The following is a 20,557-nucleotide window of genomic DNA, read 5'->3' on the forward strand; positions in this document are numbered from 1 at the left end:
ACAATTTATTTAAGCTGTTGTTGAGCTATTGTACTGCAATGTTTTACTGTTTATTGCATTTTAAGCCCTCACAATCTCAGGAAATGTTTACCATGGTTGAAGCTTATTTCTAACCACTGGAAGTGAAAAAGAATGAGGAATTGTTCCCTCTATCTGTCAAGATGAAAACAAAGTTCTTGTGTTTAGTAGAGTACTAAAGCAAGAGTTTAAAATAGTGGGAAGAGTTTTTTTTTAAAATGCCCAGCACATTGATCAGGGGCAGTGTATTCCATTAAATGCCTTCTTGGAAGTATTGCATGTAAGAATCATTAAGGTTGGAAAAGACCCCAAAGACGATCTAGTCCAATCCCCACCATGCTCACTGATGATGTCTCTCAGTGCCACATCCACACATTTCTGGAACACCTCGAGGAATGGTGACTCCACCACCTCCCTGGGCAGCCTGTTGCAGTGCCTCACCACTCTTTCTGCGAAGAAATTTTTCTTAATACTCAACATAAACCTCTCCTGGTGCAACTTAAAACCATTCCCTCTTGTCTTATTACTGTTACCTTTGAGAAGATGCTGACTCCCATCTTGCTACTACCCCTTCGGAGAGCTGTAGAGAGTGACTCCTAAGCCTCTCCTCCAGACTAAACAATCCCAATTTCCCTCAGCTACTCCTCATAAGACTGGTGCTCCAGATTCTTCATCAGCTTTGTTGCCCTTCTTTCAACACAAGAAGTGATAGTTACTTTCCAATTTATACTCTTAAGCATGTTTCCTACAGCCTTTAGAAGTAATTGCTCCTATATTGGACACGCACAATAAAATCTCAGATGCCTCAATATGATGCTTTTAGGAATTTTCAAGTGTCAGAGTTTGGACTGTGAGTTCTTTGTTGACGTTTTTATCAGTGTCAGTTCAATTCTGTTTCAGTATTTCTACTAACAGCTGATGCAGCCTGACCAAAGAAACACATGCCTGGCATTGATTTTTATCCATCTGCATGTAGCCAGTTGCTTATAGTGCCTGGTTCATTAGTTGAGCTCACCACTAGCAGCTGAAGGGAAGAGGACCTGAAACTTCACTTTGAATGCTTCTTTGCCATCAAGCGATTCAGCTTCTGCTGAATTGACAGAGGTACCAGATTTTGTTAAGAACCTCAGTGTTGGCTGAGAATATTGTTGTTGCTTGCAACATAAATTATGTGGCTTGAAAAATTATGCAGCTCCTTCAATTAAAGGAGCCCACACGTTTGTATACTTAGGTAATTGCTATCTAATTGTCATGATATTGTTAATGTGATGAGGAAAAAGAGAAAACAAGACAAGATTCTTTGAGCTAGCAGGTAAGATTCTATAGTACAGCTACAATATTTCCTTTTTTTTTTTTTTTTTTTGAAGTGTGTATGGTTAGCAGCTTTAAGCACTGTATGCTGTCTTTGATTATAGCAGTGCTGAACTTTATCTGAAAAGTTGAAACCTCTGATTCTTGAGTACATCAGTAAGTGAAACCTAAGCACATGTAATCTGTAAAAATAAATGTAATTACTTTAGCAAATGCATTACAGCTGGCCAGGTTTAATGTTAAGATACCTGTTTCTTATAGTTCACTACTGTCAAAAGACAGAGGTGATGGCTTGAGCTGTGCTATGCAGACATAATGGAGGAGAAAAAATATTGCTTGCATTCTTCTGAGTGCACATTAAAATGAATTAAAGTGAGCTGTGGTTCTGGCCTTTGACATTTCTTCCCACTATTTTCTTCTGTTTAAAGCATCTTGGTAAGAGTAGCTTTTTTTTTTTTATTTATTTTATTTTATTTCAAAAGCTCTGGTAAAATTGTAACTATATGATGCTTCAAAATTGAACACTTGATAATATCTTCAAGAACGCCTAAGGCATCTGAAAGCCTTCACTGACCTCTTTTAAGGTGATCGTGTTGCTATAGCAAGAGCAAGAACTCTGCACTCCATTTCTGGTGCTGCCTTAGTTATGCTGTATGACTTTAACAGACTTTTTGGCCTTGTCTTGTTTACTTATCTTTAAAAAACACGTTTCAGATTTCCATAGTAGTATGGGGTGAAAGTCTGACTGCAGCAAAGCACTTCAGTATAGTGACGTGGTGATAACGATAAGTTCATGAAAGGCTGTGGAAGATCTCCATCTGGTCAGACCACTGGCATGAAGTGTGACTTACATGGGCGTAGCTCTCCATTATTCTGTGGATTCTTCCAAGCAAACTTAAGTGTCACTTCCTAGAATAGGTAGGACCTTACTCATCTGCTGCAACAATAGGCAAAAGTATACTTGTTCCTGGTCTTTGGAAATCTCAGCATGTGGAGATCCTGTTTCTCACAGGAGTGTGGTGACTTGAGCCTTAATTAGTGTCTATGAAGTGGTTAGATGTCCTTTTACAGAAATGTGCCCTGGAAGCGATGATAAGTGCATTGTGATATTGCTGACTGAAGTAATGGACACAAGAAGCAGAGGAAAGATAATGCTATCATCAGCTGCTAAGCTTCGTAGTTCCTGCTCTTTGATCCTGTGGGTTTCTAATTTATTTATTTCCAGCATAGTTTTAAGTTCCTCTTTGCAAAGAATGTGCATTTCTGAAGTGATGCGGGCCAATTGAATTTGTGTGATTAGTCCAAACAATTGGAATAAATTATTAGGTTTGTAATTTAAATCCTAAATTACAGCACAAGCTTCTCCTAGAACTTCACCTAGGGAGTCTGAGCAACATTTTAGGAATTACTGCTTCAAGTAGCAGAGTAAGTTACAGGGACAAAACTAGTAATAAAATAACTAGTAATTTAGCCCATTGAGCAATTAAAAGACTTCCCTCCACTTAGAAATACAATGCTAGATTTAGAACAGCCAAGGATTCTGGCATTAGAAGCCAGTCCAGCAGAAGTGTGACAGCTACAGGAAAAGTGGGCTTGGAAAGACTTCCTATCCATTTCAGGGCTCTGTAAGAAGCAACTGTAACCTTAGCATTTGTGCTCCTGCAGACAGATGTCATCATCTCTCAGCACTGCACCAGGCATCTCTCTTGGTGTGTGGTCTGTACTGTGAAACGGATGCAAGGAGTTGCAGCCAGTCCACCTCCTACCTCTGCAGTAATTCTGTTCCCTGAGAAGGCTGTGGTGGCAGCAGCCTAAGCAATAACAGTAATGAGGGGTCCCCTGGCTTTTGCTGGGGCCACACTGAATCTTCTGGTTCAGGTTGCTGCCTCTGTTTGTTTCAGCCTTGGCTCTGAGACTGGGATGAACTTGACCTCTGCTGGGCTGGGGTTGAACGCGTGTCTTGTCCCTTTTGGGCCAGCTCCGTGGGAAGTTAGTACAGGGAGAGCTACATGGGACCTTTCCTGAGAGGTGGTCTCATTCTTGTGCTCCCATAACCTGGTCTCTCTAAGTGGCGCTTTCCTCCTGTGAAATACCGCTTTGAGTGTTTTATGGAGTTAGCAGCAACTCTGTGGCTGGCTTTTAATCTCTTGGCCTCTCAAGCAGCATCTGGATAGAAAAGCTCCAGTAGAGGTCTGAACTCGGTGGTGTTTTGTTTTATGCTGCTTTATTTATTTATTTACTTGAAGAAGATAAAATGTAGTTTTTGAGTAACTTACAGACAGGGAAACATCCCTGTTTTGAATGGTTCCCCGGGCTCTATGTATCTTATAAGGTCCCTAAGCCCAAACAGCTAGTAGCTGAGAATTTTTGTTTGCTTTCAAGAGAAAATTAATATATCATGGTGGGCAATGCATGGCACAAAAGCCAAACTACGTAAACAGCTGAGGATTTTTGTGTTCTTCTGTCTGTTCATAGATTATATTTAGAAAACAAAATCCTTTGAAAACCTTAAGGAATTTTGGCTGCCTTTCAGAAATGGTAGAGCTAAGTCAATAAAATGCTCAGAAGAGATTTTATGTCCCAAAGCATATTTTATCTTGACAGGTTATATGCTATTGAGAACTGTAGCCATGACTTGAAGCCAAGTTAGGAAAAGAACACTTCTGTTATAGAACTGTGTTTGATGGGAATCTGAGGAGGAAAAGGGAGAGAATAGTGTGTGCTCTGAGAATGCCAAGTGCAGAAAGCTTCTCTAAGTTGAATTCCTGCGCTGATACTAATCACTGCAACTTCACTGGCTTCAATAGGACTTTACTGATTTACACCCACTGGGCATCTGGTTGTTTTTGATTCTACACAATTGCTCTGAATCCATGAAACATGGGTTTTAATAGAGTTTATATAGATGAGTAGTACCTTGAAGTCTAAAATTTCTAATCTCTATCATTTGCCTTTAAAAAAAAATGGGCAAATGAGGTTATGCCTACTCTCTGAGACTTTGCCTTAGCTGCCTTACTCTGTTTCTTTGTATTGATGTGGTTTTTACTGATGTTTGTCCATCAAAGATCTTGCTTTTATGCTATGCTTTTATGACTGAGAACATTAGGCCTTTTCTAGGTAGGAGTTGTGTCCAGTATACTGACATTAGAAAGATGTTTTATTGCCTTTTGTTTCCTTCCATTTGAAAGGAACATGGAGAGGTAGTTCAAATTTGAGGGAAGAGAAAAATCTGCCTCAGTGATACCTGTTGAATGAATCTATATGTATCCAGGCACAATATTAAATGATTATAACTCTTTGGATGGAATGGGTGGAAAAAAGCAGTATCTGTGTACCACTAAAATTACCTAATCTCTGTTTTTTTGAATCCAGTCTGCACTTCAGTGATGTGAAGGCCACCTGCTCTTTCTGGATGAGATAGCATTTGAAGGGTATAATTTGCCAGTAGGCATTGTGCCTGTTGATGGAAGGTGTTTACTCCACTCTTTAGGAAGAAAAAATTCATTTGCAGGTACTATAGGAAAACTACATACAGGGAGCACAGAATGCATTTGGGCTACAACAGCTTACTTGCAAGGGTAGGGAAGATAAATTTGAAGCAAATTTGGAGGCTCCCCTTGATCCCCATAGTTAGCAGAAAATGAAGTGGATTTGGGATTCAAGTGAATTTAATTCTACTCTTCAGTCATTCCATATATGTAAGTACAGGAAACAGTTTTAAGAGGGGGTATAAATAGTCTGATTTTAAGAGACTGCACTTATAAAACGCTTTGAAAATCTTTAGTATTTTAGGGTAAGAAAACTGGGTGGACCATTGGTAGCTGCTGACTTCTAGTTTTGCCTGTCCCCTCAGAAGTCTCACTTCTACAAGACCCAAAGCACTTCTAATGCACAGAGGAGCTATTCTGCCAGTATTTATCAAGCAGCATCATAAATAGGAGTATGACAGCGAGTCACAGAACAGTTGGTACTCTCCCAAAGCCTCAAAGGATTATATGGAAAGGACTGGAATAAAAAAATGAATCAGTCTTTGCACGCGTGGGCTGAATTGGTGTTCCTTCATGTAAATACCTTGAAAAGATATAATTTTGTCTTTCTACTGTCAAATAAAATAACTTTGACTGTTATACTTCCTACATCAAAACAATAAAAATTGGAGGTGTATGGGAACTGCTGAGGCCTGAACCTCTGATTGATCACCTGAGGTGAGCCATGAGTCAGCCAGAGGAGCACAGGTGGAGGCAATTCACTGTGCTGCCGGAAGGGATGGAGCCTGGCTCCTAGAGCTATTGAAGAGCTGGCTACCAGTGGGGAAGGATCTCTTCTGGAGATCTGCTCTGCTGGTGTTTTGTGGGCGAGCCCAGGACAGGGGTAAGCCTTTTATTTATTCTCTTTTGTTATCATAGTCTGCTTTGCCTAACTCTCTTGTTTATTTTGTGATTATTAACATCCTCATATTCTTTGATTATACAGGAGGTATGTTTATTTTTTCCTCCTCTGGAGTTTTGTCCTTGAGGCAATGAACAGTGACTTGAAGTTGATAAGGGATTCAGCTGAAAATGCAGCTGTTGACTGCGGTATGGACGCAGCTGTTCAGAATTAAAAATCTTTGATGGCTGGCACTGTAGCTGGCATAAGTTGTCATTAGAATTGTTGGCTTTGTAGTGTAAGTCCAATTCTCAGTGGAAATCCATGTATTTTCAATTATCTCCCATTTTCACTTGAATTTATCTTATGATTATATATCTGGAATAATTTAGTTACTTTGGAAATCTTTTTGTTTGCTGGAAGTTTCCCATCAAGTGACAGGACAAAATTCTGTCTCACCTTCATCACCATGGCTAAGTTGGTGGAAGAAGGTTTCATCTTTCCCTAGATGTCTTCCTTTATCTGCTTATGTTCAGTCAGATAAATTACATTTGTTTAAAAGGGTGCATGGATTTGTGTGGAAAAGAAATTTGCACATAAATGGAAATTGGCCACTGTTAAATCATTTTTTCCCTATCCAAGAGGAGAAAGCAAAATATGCCTTCTGAATGTGTCTGAATTCAAACAATACCTCCACAATCTTTATATTCAGTGGGCACTCGAAGCCTGTGCTGAGGTTAATTATAGGGAGATTTTGGCAGGACACAGAGGGATTTGCCTGCAAAATTTTTACTGAATCTTCATCTTACTTTGCTCTGATGTCTTGGGATCTTGACAAATATTTCATTTTGTTGGATAATTAAGAAATATCAAAACGTACCAGGTTCTTGTAATTACAGACTCCCACTAAGATGTGTTCTTGACCTCTAACTGGATGGCTCATTTTTAGAGATGTCTGCTGAATGAGCCTGCATGATCTGAAGTTCTGGGACTGCATGGCACAGAGTGTGATGCAGAATTATAAGGCCAGATCAAGCTGATATCAGAAAAAATACCAAAAGTTCTTCCTGTCTGACAGCTTTTCTGTGACTTAAAGCACACACAGCAATATATTCCAGCAATGTTCATGAAATATTTTTCAGTTGGTTTACTAGGACATATTCCCTTACACCCATTTATAGTCATTCTAATCATTGGTAGATTATAGCTCAGGATTTAGTTACATCTTTAGGGAAGTATTATGAAATCTGCATTGCTTGGCCTCTGCAAAATTTCTAACTAGAGGACTTCACCTTCAGGTCTGTCTGTCTAGCATCTTTCACCAGCATTGAATTCACTCAGTTTGTCATCCTTCAGTAACCTCTCAAGCATGCATGTTCAGTGAGGTTCGTTTCAGTGTTCTGCTGAAAGTGAAACCTGTGGTACTGTGAAAAAAAAATGACACAAAGTCAACAGGTTCCACAGGGAAGAAAGTGTTTATACTTATGCATGTACTCAAGTGGATGTGGTTATGGTTGTATAGGACATGACTGGCTTCTTCTCTTTTGAAGCAACTTGCTGATTTTTGCGCCATTTGAAATATTCCTCTAAATGCAGAACCTTCTATTGTTGGACCAAATTTCGCCCTCTGCTAAAAGTGTCTGGGTAGTGTTAGAAGCTGTTATTCTTTTCTTTAAATCTTTGAAATTGCACACAGAAATTGCACAATACTACTGGCAGCTTAGAGAAAATCCAAAGCAAAAAGGATGCACAGAATGACCAAAATATGATCAGTACAGATTTTTACAGGTGAAAGCTGCCGCTACTAGCAGCTGAACGTGCTGCTCATGTTTCTATAAGTACCATTAAAATTATAAACAGATTTAAGTGGAGTGACATTCTAGGTGTGGAATTAGGGTTTGTCAGGGACCACACCTCACCAGAAGCAGACATTCTTTTCTTGCTTTCAGAGATCCAGATGTATGTTTTAAAATACAGTTTACTCTGGTCTGTATTCAAATAAGCAAAGGCGGAATATTTCTCCAGATGGGGATGCTTAAATCATCAGAACATATCTTCATTTCTACTTTTTGTTGTCTTTCCTCTGAAATCATTGTCACTCAAGAAAGTCTCTAAATGATAACATTTGGAATATTCTCTTAAAACAATACCTGGAAAGTTATTTTAGACTGCTGGTTCATTGCAGTCCTTCCTAGTCTTTTTAACTTTTCAATTCTTTCTACAATGCTTCTTGATGTTGGCAAGCCCAAGGCAGTAATAAAACAAAGCAGTGAGAATTTTGCTCAATACTTGTTTGTCTTATATTCTCTGATTTTCTTTATGGCAGAATATGTCATGGGTAAGATACCCAGGTACTCAGCATTGTCACTTGTATCACATTTCTTTTAAAATATAATTCCATGCAAGCCCGCTTATGAGGAATGTTGGATGAACTGCGTTGAAATGAAGTTCATTTTCTGTCTATAAGAAGATAGCCCAAACAAAGGCTTTTATCAGACCTTCCTCCCACTCTGAAAGACTTCAGCTGGTAGGAAGAAGAAAGGACTGCATGCAGACTTCACACTCAAGCAACCACTGGACTTTTCTGGGGAGACTGCCAGCGGAGCTACTTATAACACATATAGTTTGTGGGTTGTTTTTTTTTTTCTTGTTAAGTAAAAAAGTGTCATGTGTAAGGGAATTGTGCTCCATTGTCACAAGGCATTTTCAGGTGTCATGAGGTAGATCAGTAAAAACTAATCTGCAAATCTTTCCAGTCAGTTAGCCCCTGCCTGTTTTTGGGGAAATAAAAACAAACAATCAAAAAACCCCAAAAAACAAATCCAAAATACGCATACAGTTGGATTTTCCTTTCAAATCTGAAAAAAATAATGGGTCTACCTACAGCCTCTTTAATGGAAAATGATTCCCAAAGGAATAGAGAGCTTCTGGTTCTTTTCCAGTAAATAAAAAGTTAACACTGGAACAAGAAGCGCATATAAATATCTACTCAGCAAATATGCTACACATTTATATAGCTAAGAGTGTCCAGTTGGCACTAGGAATGCTCCAGGTTTTACAGGTTAACAATTTCATTATTGTGATTGAAACCTTAGGGAAAAACATAAGTACTTATCAAATATTTGCATTTATCCACCCACTTGCAAATCATTTGCAAGAATGATGCTTTAAAGATTTCCTTTGGCTTACTTAGTGGTTGTGGAATCTCTGTGGTCTGCCCTGTTCTGTAGCTACAATTTTTGGGGTTTGCTTTGTAATTACTTCATAAATTTCCAAAATAATGTGTTTGATAAAGAAAAGTTAACACACTGGAACTAATGTGGAGCAATATCCTTACTATGTCCCCTACTGAAAAAAGATCAGAAAGCTTTTACAGACTGGGGAAGAAGCAGGCTTTGGGAGATTTCTACACAGAATCAATGGTGGGATATGTTCCAAGGTCAACAAAATACACTGTGGATCTACTTTTGTAACCCATAACTCCCACAAACACTCCTTTCTGATATGGAAAGCACAACAGCTCCATTGGGATTAGTGAAGTGAAATGAGTTAGTAAAGGATGGTTGGCTCTTACTGACAGCAGTTCTGTTCAGGAACCTTAAAGCAGATGGTCCCTCTTGAATTCAGACGTGATTTTGGGAAATGTATCACACGCTGGTCTCTCTTGAACAGTTGTGATAACACACCAGAATGGAAACCTCAGGAAAAGGAGCAAGAAGCAAAAGCTAAGAAGCTCTACTACTGGGAAATACTACAGCTGCTACTACTTATGATTCAGATAAAACACACAGATGATGCAAAGATCAGGATGGTGGGGGATAGTGAGCAGTGATGAAGATAAGGCAGCTGTACAGTGCAATCTGTATCACTCAATAAAGGGATTCCATTCAGATAAATTGTTGTAATGCAGCCAAACACAAAATCATATATCTAGGAACAGGAAAAACAGAATGAGGGATTGTATCTTCTGTGTATGAACCATGTAGAAGACTAATAAAAACTGAATTTTGGTATGTCCTCAGGGAGAAATATTGGTTACTAAAATACTATGATTCTACCAGAGAAAATCCTATCTAGTAGCTGGAACCTGAAGCCAGACAAGTAAATTAGACACACATTTTTGTACTCAGGGAGGTGAATGACTGCAAGAATAAAGTTTGGTTGATTCTTCATCTCTTGATGCTGTTAACAAAATGTGACTCTGCTTTTATGTTCCAGTATCCTGATGTTTTTCGTCTTTCTCTCAGCTCAATAGTCTCCTCAAGCGTGCTACATAAAAACTCACCTGGGGACTATGTGTACACTAGGCTCATGAGTCCTGCTAGACATGTTAGAATGATCACGATGGAAGCTTGAGTGTGTTGTAACAAAAGTATTGAGCTTGTATAATTAAAATCCCAATAGGAATACTTTCTTACAGTGATTCATAAACTGTGTGGTAGTCTTTGTCTGGAGTAGTTCTTACAAAAATGTGTCTAGAAATGTCTGGTAAGGTAAGAAACACAAAACAGAGTGCAAGGAAATAACAAATTTTTAAGGAAGAAACAGGAAGACTGGTGCTAGTGGCTGCAAAATGGTTTGGTGATCCTTGACATTAGGGTGCCAAGGACTGGGATGGATGAGCAATGTACCCAATGGCTTTCTGAATGGATTCCTTCATGGAAATGCTTAGGCTGAAATTAAGGTTAGGCTTAACTGTCACATGAATGACTCACTAGCGTGTATTGGAGAAAGATAACATCACATAAGAGATTTGCTGCTCTGCTGCATCTCCAGTAAAAGAGCAAGCCATTTTAATAACCACTAATGATATAATCTCTAATTACAAAATGTTTCAGTAGGCACTAAGTACCTCGTTGACGTTATAGAACAGGAAAACTTTGTGTAATACTCACTTTAATCCACAGATTATGCAGAACAGAAAAACAAACAAACAAACAAAAATCCAGCACCACTTTGAGCTGTCTGTGCATTTTATGTTAATTTTGCATTTGGAATTTTAGACATAAATAATCATCACTGGGCGCTATGTGTTTATCTTGAGGCTCAATTAGCAACTGATGACTAACTGTTCTAAAACAAAGTGCAGCTGCAACTTAAAACCCTTTAATAAATGTTCTAACTTTTCTGTAGAAATCAGTGCAGATGCATTTTAGTATATTTTTCTAATGACAACTTTAAACAGCACGTTACCTGTCTTAAGGTGTCTTCTCAGTTACTTGCCTTGATGCTCTTTTTACAGAATCAGGTAAAGAAACGACTAGTTTAAGACCCCATAGATCACATCCTACAACCTAGATAGAGCTAATAGTGCTTTTCATTTTTGTCTGCAGAATCTGGGACTAACTCAGAGGGGCACGTGTAAATAGTCAGTGTTTAATTAGAGAAATTGCTGTGTTTCCTTGTTTTACATTTTATGGAAATGGGTGAGGGAGCTTTGTGGCTGAGTATATTGTATGGTGACACATTGAGAAGATTGAAGTGAAGCGTAGAAGACTGACAGATGAAAAAACACAACATAGTTTTAATTCTCTGTCAGCTAGAGATGGAAAGTCTGGAAGGTTTAAATGAGTGTGTGTGATGTGGTCAAAAAATGGGGAGGATAAAGAAACATTATTTTTGCTGTGGCATTTATAATCCCAAATAATGTGGAAGGTTGCGAAAAAAAGCATCTTCAGAGGTGAATAAACAAAGATTTCTTTTTGAGTTTATATTTATGCTTCTGTGGAGAGGACTGAAATAATAGAAAAGCGAGAAAAGAGTGGAATTTAGGAAAAGGGTGTTGAATTTGAGAGGAGAGGTGAGAAAAGATGAAGGTGGCATTGGATCCCCGAGTTTGTGGAGAGACAAGGAGGAGCTATCAGGAGTGTGACAGTGAGGAAAGGTGAGGAGGAAGATCTGCAAATCACTTGCATGGCGTTTTTAATGTAAATTTTCTGCTCTGATCTCCAAAACAGGACAAAGTAACAGGAAGTAGATTTGCTATTACCTGTAACTTCATAAGTAAGCTTTTATTAATAATTGTTAGTTAACTGAAGGAGGTGCACCCATTTGTAATGTAGGAATTTGTCATCTTGTCTGTATCTTTGGAATTATTCTTCCATTCTTCAGCCAAGAATTGGATGAGGCTTGACTTCTTAACAAGACTGCAACATATTTTAAATTATTCTCATTTGACTTAAAGATGCATTTTAAAACAAACACTTGCATAAGCTTCTCTACTGCATCTTTTGTCACCTTTTCTTGATGTCTTTCTGTAAATATCAAGCACTTTGTCTATGACTCCATGCACCTCCATGCAGGGCTGGTAACCCCCAGACATTCCATGAGTTTCTGTGTATCTTGTCAATACCAGCTATGCTTTGGACTGTGCATTGTAGTATATATTGTAAATATACACCTTTCCCAACTTTGTATGGTGATAGGAGCAGTAACATCAAGCTCATTAGTTTTGGTGGTTTGCTGGATTGGATGTAATGAATGGGGACTGATCACATGAGGTGATGTTCTTCTCTCCATGTTATCTGCCAGATTTGTCAGTGTAGACTCAATTTTAAGTGGTGGACAAATATTTGCTGGAGTTGTAGTGGGTGCTTGACGTGTCAAGGCATAACACTTGACAGTGGAAGATACCTCCATTTTTAATAAACATTTAATTCTAAGGGATGAAATGGAGAAAACAATAAATAAGAGGTGATTTCTTTCTGCTGGAGTGTTTGTCAGATCACATAGGAACTGTATGTGATGCTTAATAGTGTCAAAGCTGGATTAAACCTTGGATACCAACTGCACTCCATGCACACGGAAACAGAGAAGTGAATTCCTTCTTGATAGCTGATTTTTGTAAAAATGCCTTTTCGTTGAAGTACTACATGCATTTTACAAAGTTCATGTACCTCTGCAGTTTATTTTAAGAGATCTGAATTTATTTGGTGTAGATTTATTTCAATTATCTAATCAGAAGCAGACACACAACTTCTTAGGCTGTCAAAGGTATTCAAGAATGTATGACAAACTTCAAAAGAATGCATAAGATCTTGCTACACATCTTACCATACATTTTTATAGAAAAGAGTTAATTAAATTTTCTTTCTGCCCAGAATTATTTTTAGATTAAATTAAGTACGTGGGGTTGTAAGGCTTTGGAGGATTCTCTTTTTCTACTTTAGCTTTGTGACTGATTAAACAGCCAAATGCTGTCTGGATCAAAGAAGTAGTAATCAAGAGGGCATCCTTAAGCCTGTTATCAGCTGAAAACAATCTTTACTGCTAAGTATCTGAGTTTTAAAGCACACACACAAGCGAGTGTTCAATACTTTTTATTTGCAGTGAAGAAACTTCCAGGAGAAAAAGAATGCTGTTTCCTCGTGTATGTTTCTGCAGCTCTGGGTTTGCTGGGGAACAAGGAGACCATGCCACTGTTGTGAGCTCTGCCTGGTGTGGCATGTGGTCCCAGTCAAATGAGGAATGAATTTTCTTATTATGGTACATCCTAATTCCCTGCCTCCAAATTGGGACTGCAGCTTATTCCTGGGTTAGTTCCTGTGGAGACTTAATTTATGTTCACTTGCTGGGAGGGGAGGGAATAAAGAGTGCTAGTTATCTGAATACAGAGCATTCAAGTATGTTTTGCAGGGACAATATTTCAAGTTATTAGACTCAGCAATTTAGATAAGAATGTGTAGTTTCCTATGGAAGACAAGGCACGGTATCTTAATATTAATACATGACACAGTAACCCTATGTGATAAAGTACCTAGATAGCTCAACAAAGGGTAAGTTGGAAATGCCTGGGAAGATATATGATGCCATTAGTAAAACATACAGATTTTTTTGTGACACTAACATCTCTGCAGCAGCAAAAGCAAAACTTCCAAACCTTTGTAAATGTTTTCCTTCCTTCCCCCTTTGAGAAAGAACAACAAAGCACTGTAAAATCTCAGTGTTACTCAATGGATAAAGTACTGCTTACAGTTGGGCATAATCACCTTTCCCTTCAAGTTTTCTTCTGAATCCCGTGGCATATGTTTAGACAGGATCTACATTTTTGAAAACCACTTCTGATGTCAATGATGATAATGGCAGTTTGGGTGCTGGATTACTCTTCCATAATGTTTAGGTATCTCTAGGTTACCAAGAGTAATGCCTATATCCGACATGGGCAGAGTTAAGCAGAAAGGATAGCCTTAGAAGACCTGCCAACAGCAAATATTAAGCATAGAGGTCTTCTAAAGTCTATGTCTCCTTGACCACTTGTGTATAGAGGCGCTGCCACTGTCTTTGGGTTCAGAACCTGAGATCTTCTCTTTTGTAGGAGGCATCCATTCTTCTGCTGAAAAGGCCATACAAAAGGTGAATGATTTTTTATCAGACAGCTTAGTGGTTTGCACATTTGGGAAAATGACTGATAGTGCTCACCGTGCAGAACAATTGTTCCTTTGGGTGTCTGCAGACTTGTAGATTGGGACTTGCAATACCACAGGAGAAAGCAAATGTGCACAGAAGAAAGGAAGAAAGTACAAAAGAAGGAAAGGCTCTATTAGCTAACCAGGGATTGCAATTTGGGGGAAAAAGGCATGTGACTGATACGGTCTGTGCTGGACACCTTAGCAGCAAATTTCCTCTCTAATGGCTTCAGTATTAGAGGGGTGGGAGAGTGACTGTCCTCTCTGGCTGAGCTTTTGCTGTTCTACATTTACTACTATTGCTGTGAATTATTCGGTTTTTTTTTTTTTTTTTTTTTTGTCATGCCCAATCAGGCTCTGTTTTGCACGCATATAAATTGAAGATTGGGTCAGCATTCAGCTGTGGGGCATTTCCGGACCTCCTGCCAAGGCACGTGTTTTATTGTCTCATATTCATTATAATGTAGAGATATGCAACTCCCATGGCCCTGGAGTTTGAAAATATTCTCCCTTCTGGTCATGATATACCAGTTTTTTGGATGTCTGGTACCCCAGGCTACTGGATGTCTGCAAACTCTGTTAACATGCTTTGTCCTTGCATGCTTAGTGTTTTCATTGCATGTTCATTTTGCCTCATGCTTTAGATTCATTCCAACTGAACACAAAGTAAAGCAGTGCAGTAGAGAATAATTCTAATGCAGAAATATTTCAGACTTACTTATTTTGACTTGTCATTGCTGGCAGATTTGAGAACTCTGGAAAGAAATTGCGATGGTTTAATCAAGTCACCATTCTTCTAAAGTAAAAAGGACTAGTTACAAGAAAAAACCCAAACCAACAAACATACAAATCTTGACCCTGGCAGGCTGAGTGTGTGTGGATAATTTAAAGCTCCCAAAGAGTCTTGTTAAATTCACATTTTATACTGTCACAGTCATGCGATGTAGAACAATAGTCTGGCTCTTGTGATCGGTCAAAGTTCTGTTTACGCTTTCATATTTCTCCTTACTTAATTTGGCAAATGGACACTCTTTCTGTCAAAGAAAAGAGGCCAAAACAAAAGGCAGTTTATTTTCCAAGCTATTTTTGAAATGCCTTGGTTCTTGGATGTCCCATTAGGATATTTTTTAGACCTGACTGTCATTACCCTGAAAATCAAATGCCGTTACAGCAGCTTAACACAGCTAAAAACACTAAGAGCTTTTGAAAAACTTCATCTAAACCTACTTGCTTTTTGGTTTGACTTCACAGAACAGCAAGGTCCTAATAAAAATCCTAAAGCTTATCCATATTTTTTTTCTTACTTACCTATTTTAAGTAAAAAGAAAAAAATATGACCTTTAGAAAGCTGAAGATGTGATCCACTTCGTTGTCCTTCTTGCACCTCCATACACCTTTTTCTGTGCTCAACTTACAATCTCTTTTATGTGCATATATACATAATAAGCCAAATTCTGAAGAGCTGTGTGCTCTGCTTCTGTGATATTCACATCAGACAGGTGTTGAATTCCATGGGAGTTTGAGCTGCAGGATTTGGATCACTGTATCAGCATGGGCTGTGTACTTAACCCCCAAACTCAGTGATGAGAGAATTTCTTGGGGTAAAGGACTTTATTTTATGAAAATCTAGGTGGCATTGTCAGGACTATAGTGCAAGAAAAAGCTGTGGGAATCTGTATGTCTGATACTTCCAAAATCACTGAAACATGGTGCAGGGGAAGATCCATGGATTGCATGCAAAGGATGAGGCCTTCAGCAGCTTATTCTTTTTTTTAAAAAATTATTATTTTTATTCTTATTTTTTGTTGGTTCTCAAATATCAGCCTGGGATTACTCATGATTTATCACAGTTCTGACAATGTAGTTCCACCCTACATTTTAAAGCAACAGTTATTCTTTATTTCACTGCTCCACTGATATTTCTCCTCAGTATTTGTTTTGCTTTATTTTTCTGCTCTTGACATAATCTTATGAAATTGAACAGTGGCTTTTGATCAGCAGTATTGGTGAGGGCCTGACAAAACAGTAATTTGAGACGATAAAGTTTTTTACCCAAGCTAAGAATGTTGTTACAATGGATGTCTTTGGGGTTAGAATATTTCCTATCCAGTGAAGCCAGTCGATTGCGCTTTGAGTTCTGATAGGTCTTCCCCAGATGTGGGTTATTCACTTGTAAAGAATGGACAGTTAGTCACAGTTATTTTCAGCTATTGTGAGCCTACTTAGCTGTAAGATGTTAAATAACTTCCTTTTAAATTATTTTTAAAGAAATTTTTAAAAGAAACTTTCCTTCTGTCAGGTAAAATAACAATGTGATCTAGCTTTTATGCATTGCTTTTCATGTGTTGATCTCAAAGTTCTTTAAAATGGAGCTTAGTGTTGTTTTCCTTTTTGTCAGTCTGAAAAACTGAAGCACAAAAAAAGAAAAATAACTTCAGCAGCAGCACAAGGCTGAAACAGATGCCAGCCAACTGCTTTGTTTGCTTGGCCACACTGCACTTGGAAGGGCAGTCTGACACTCCAAGTAGTACCAGACATGCTACTAAAGCCATTGAGAGTTTATTCATCAAAGAGTTGAATGGGATGTGAATAAGGCAAAATACTTCTTACAGTAATAAATCATAAGCAGAGTAGTAGCAAACGAGTCATCTATCAAAAAATCCAGTAAGGGGCAAAATAAGATTAATTTTTAAAAAAGATTCAAGAAATAGCATAACTTGTACTCTTTCATATGGCATTTTAGCACACACAAGTGAGCCAGACAACTATGTTATTTTAAGCTACATTCAACATTCCTATCAGTAAATCTGCACAAAGGGCCCCATATCCATATCTTGTGCCGTTCTATCATGAAATCTCTTTTTTTTGCTACTGCCTGGAATTTCATTATGAACCATTATTGATGTAATACTAAACCTATGGAATCTTAAACATGTCTTAAAATCTGTGGAATAAAGTAGACTCTTACCAGATAAAAAATGTAGTACCAACAGCAAATGCTGCATCTTTTTCACATGCTCATTTCACTTTTTTTTTTTCCCCAACATTTTTTAGCTTAAAATATCTCAAAACAACCTTCTTCAGTAGATCCCTTTTCCAATAAATGTTGTTTTTTTCTTTTCTTCCCTCTTCTGCTTCCAAGACAGTATTTGCTTGCTCATTTAAATCCAGAATATCTGTTATATGCTGCCCTCTTTTGCATGAACAGTGTCTGAGTTGTTGCTTCTGGTTGTTGCTGCTGTAGGTGTTTGCCTTAGTACTTTTCCTGGAACTGAGGGAGCCAGTGAGAGAGACTTTCTCATCGTAATGCTCTGATATTTGATGCATTTTCATTAATATGGTGTGAACTGTACCAGTCTGAAGAAAATAGTGAAATTTGTGTCTTTCAGAGGTGCCTGTTTGATAAAGGAGGGTATGATTTATTCTGTAGCCACGGGTGTGACTTAAATAGCATTAAACTACAAAAAATAGGTGTTGAATTACATGGGATGTGACTCAGGGGTATTCTGGCTCTCCCGTGAAATGACTAGCTAATGCAAAATCATGCTTCTGTCAGAAAGGAGTAAGCACTAAAGGATGTTCTTGCAAAGAAGCAGATCTTCGGCAGCCAAACCAGGAAATAGCTGCCTGCCTCTGGTCTGTAACCTAAAGAAAGGCATGAGCATGTGTTTTCTGGAACCTTCTGCTAGAGAGGTTATTCTGTTGGAGTTGATGTTTAGCACAGAACTGGAGCTGGACAGAGGTACAAAAGCAGGATGTGGGTGACTGGCACAGAGGTTGCCATGGTCCTGCTACCTCGTGGACCTTCCTTGCACTGGACAAGGACGTGAAAAAGAATGGATCCAGAAGGCAAGAAAGCATGTCCTGAATGCTCATGTGTGCTTGATTACTAGGATCAATCAGGAGCTGTGCTAAGGAAAAATGACTCACTGTTGGCTCCCTTGCTGCGATGTGTGGGAATGAGCTGAGGCCAGAGCGATCTCAGCCAGAGTGTGAACATCCATTAATGCTCACCAGTGTTCTCTCTGCCATGGCCACTTGTCTAGTGATTCTAAACCTTAAACAAGCTGCAAGGCTTTGCCACCAATTTGTTGCCTTGGGATGTGCTTTAATCTCTATATGCATATGACAGTGATATGCCTCCGTGTTGCTGACACAAACCTCAGTCCCATCCAGTCTCAGCCTGAGCTGGGTGCCTACTGTCAACGCAGCGTTTGTTAAATTTGACTTTTTGATGCTCAGTGCATTCTCCACTTGCAGAACTGCAGTTGTCCTCCTGTTGCCTGTTAGATGACCTTTGCTTTAAAAATCTTGTATCTGTGCACAATTTTCAGTGGTGTGACAAGACTTGCCTAAGCAAAATGTCAGCACAGACTGAAGCTCCAGAGAATTAAGTTAAGCAAGCAAAAGCAAATAAAAAGTTTTACATGTTTTATAATATAGATTACCAGCAGTCAGCTTAAACGTGCAGAGGGCAGTGATTAGATGTAAAACTCTGACCCAGGGTGGAATACCCATAGAGCCGGGAGTGAGAGTAGGGATGAGGAGTTATGCTTGGTATGACTGAGTGCTAGAGATCCCTCAGAGCAGATGATGCTTTAAATTCCACTCTTCCTTTATGAGTCCGATGACAAACTCGTCAAAAACAGCTTTGCAGATTTAAACAACAAAACCAAACAAAACCTCCCTCCCACAAACCCCTGTCTCTTCAGCATTTTCTTTCCTTTGAGCTATAAATTCTCTGCTGATATTGGCTTAGAAATTGGCTGGCTGCCTGATGCAATTGTCCCACAAAAATGTACAGAATCTCTATCTTTCTGTCTCCTACAAAGAAAAATATGAAACGAAGATGTCAGGGGAAAAATGTGTAAAATAGGACATGACCTTCTGTGAAGTAAAAATATGAAAGAATTAAAGGATACTCAACAAAAAGAAAAAGCCATTCCTTTCTAAAATGCAAATGTTTGTTGATGACTGATTCCATAACTGATAGAGGCAGTTGAATAGATGGGTGCATGGTAGGAGTTTTAATCAGAAATATCTGATTAGAGATTATTAAACAGTGTTCTGTCCATGCATGCAGCATCTATGCATACACTTTTTCTTTGTAGATTGACAAGGAAATAAAACACAACTTGCTGCTTTCCCATCATTCCGTACTTGCACATGGCATATTGTTTTCATCAAATAATTGTCCTGTAAACAGAAATCCAGCTTCATTTTTGAGTTGCAAAGGGGATTAAGAGCTCTGCTTTGAACTAGGTTATGGCTAACTATACCTTTTCACATCAGTGGTGAAAAATAGGGGAGAAAAATGAATGCTACTGTTGTTCAGGTAATAAACAAATCTGCTTCAGGTCTCTTTGAATGCTATTAGAGAAGAAATTAAAGGACTAATTTTAATAGGTAAGACAAAAGTGCTGAAAAATGATACATAGCTGTGGTAGATAAGATAGCAGTTTTCTTGTTTTAAGTATGTTTCTTCATAATATAAATCCTGTGAAAAATGATATCTTGATGGGAAATCTTCAATAGCATCTGAGAAAGTCTATAAGTTATAACCTATTTCACCTTTGTCACCATTCTACCTTCAGCCTGGCCAGATGTGAGAGTTGGGACTTTGCATATAACAATGAACTAACCTATTGAGAATTTCAAATGCACTTGTGTATATACGTGATTCTGCAGTGTGGGTTGCTTGCTATTAGGGCATCAAAGTGGGACCTCTGTCTGTGATGGATGCTGGATTTATTGTCCTCTCTTCAAGTGATCATAAGTGGAAGATGGTGTTGCTGGCTGCACTGGAAGATATTTTTGTTATCTGTCTCATTTTAAATGTCTGTAGCCCAAATCCTCTTGGTTTATGAAGTCTCTTGAGCTGTATAAAACCAGTGCAATGAATTCTCAGGGCAGTCAAAATTGCTGGAAAAAGGAGTGATTCAGTATATACAGCACTTTCCTCTGAATTAATGTCATACCTGATGTGGTTCTGATGAGCTGCTTGGCTGCTGTTCACGCTGCCTGTTTTAATAGCCCCTAACCAGGGCTCCAAGGAGGTTCAGAAATTCAAGTTTGTTTTCTGTCAGTATTGAAATGCTTGTGCCATAATGGGTGGAGTTGTCCTCAGCATTTTGGCCAAACAAAACATCAAAGGGTACGGCATTTCATGGGTGTGGCAAAGCAGGTTCTACAGTTTAGGTGGTAGAAAAGATCAGTTCATTCCTTGAATAAAGGACTTGAGCAGCTCTTGGTGTCATCTTACAATCTAAGTGTTCAAATGTTTAAAACCACAGAACAGGCCCAGTGGGATTTCTGTGCTGTGAGAGACTGCAGTGCCTCAGCCCACTTTCCAATCAGTGTGTAGCATCTTAACGCTATCACATACCAACTGGGAAGAGGCCAATCCATAGGCCCCAATGTTTGTGAAATAGGATGCGTGCGAATCCCTGCAACTC

At 38.7% G+C, this 20,557-nt stretch overlaps 1 protein-coding gene across 4 annotated transcripts in view; it reads left to right on the forward strand.

The window, feature by feature from the left end:
• CALD1 (caldesmon 1) overlaps positions 1 to 20,557 on the forward strand; it is a 185,508-nt gene that overhangs the window by 14,607 nt on the left and 150,344 nt on the right. The gene's annotated exons all lie outside the window — the stretch shown is intronic.

This window comes from Lagopus leucura, unplaced genomic scaffold, assembly GCF_019238085.1.
Source record: "Lagopus leucura isolate 7727_CA_CO unplaced genomic scaffold, USGS_WTPT01 Super-Scaffold_100159, whole genome shotgun sequence".
NCBI classification, from domain to species: domain Eukaryota; kingdom Metazoa; phylum Chordata; class Aves; order Galliformes; family Phasianidae; genus Lagopus; species Lagopus leucura.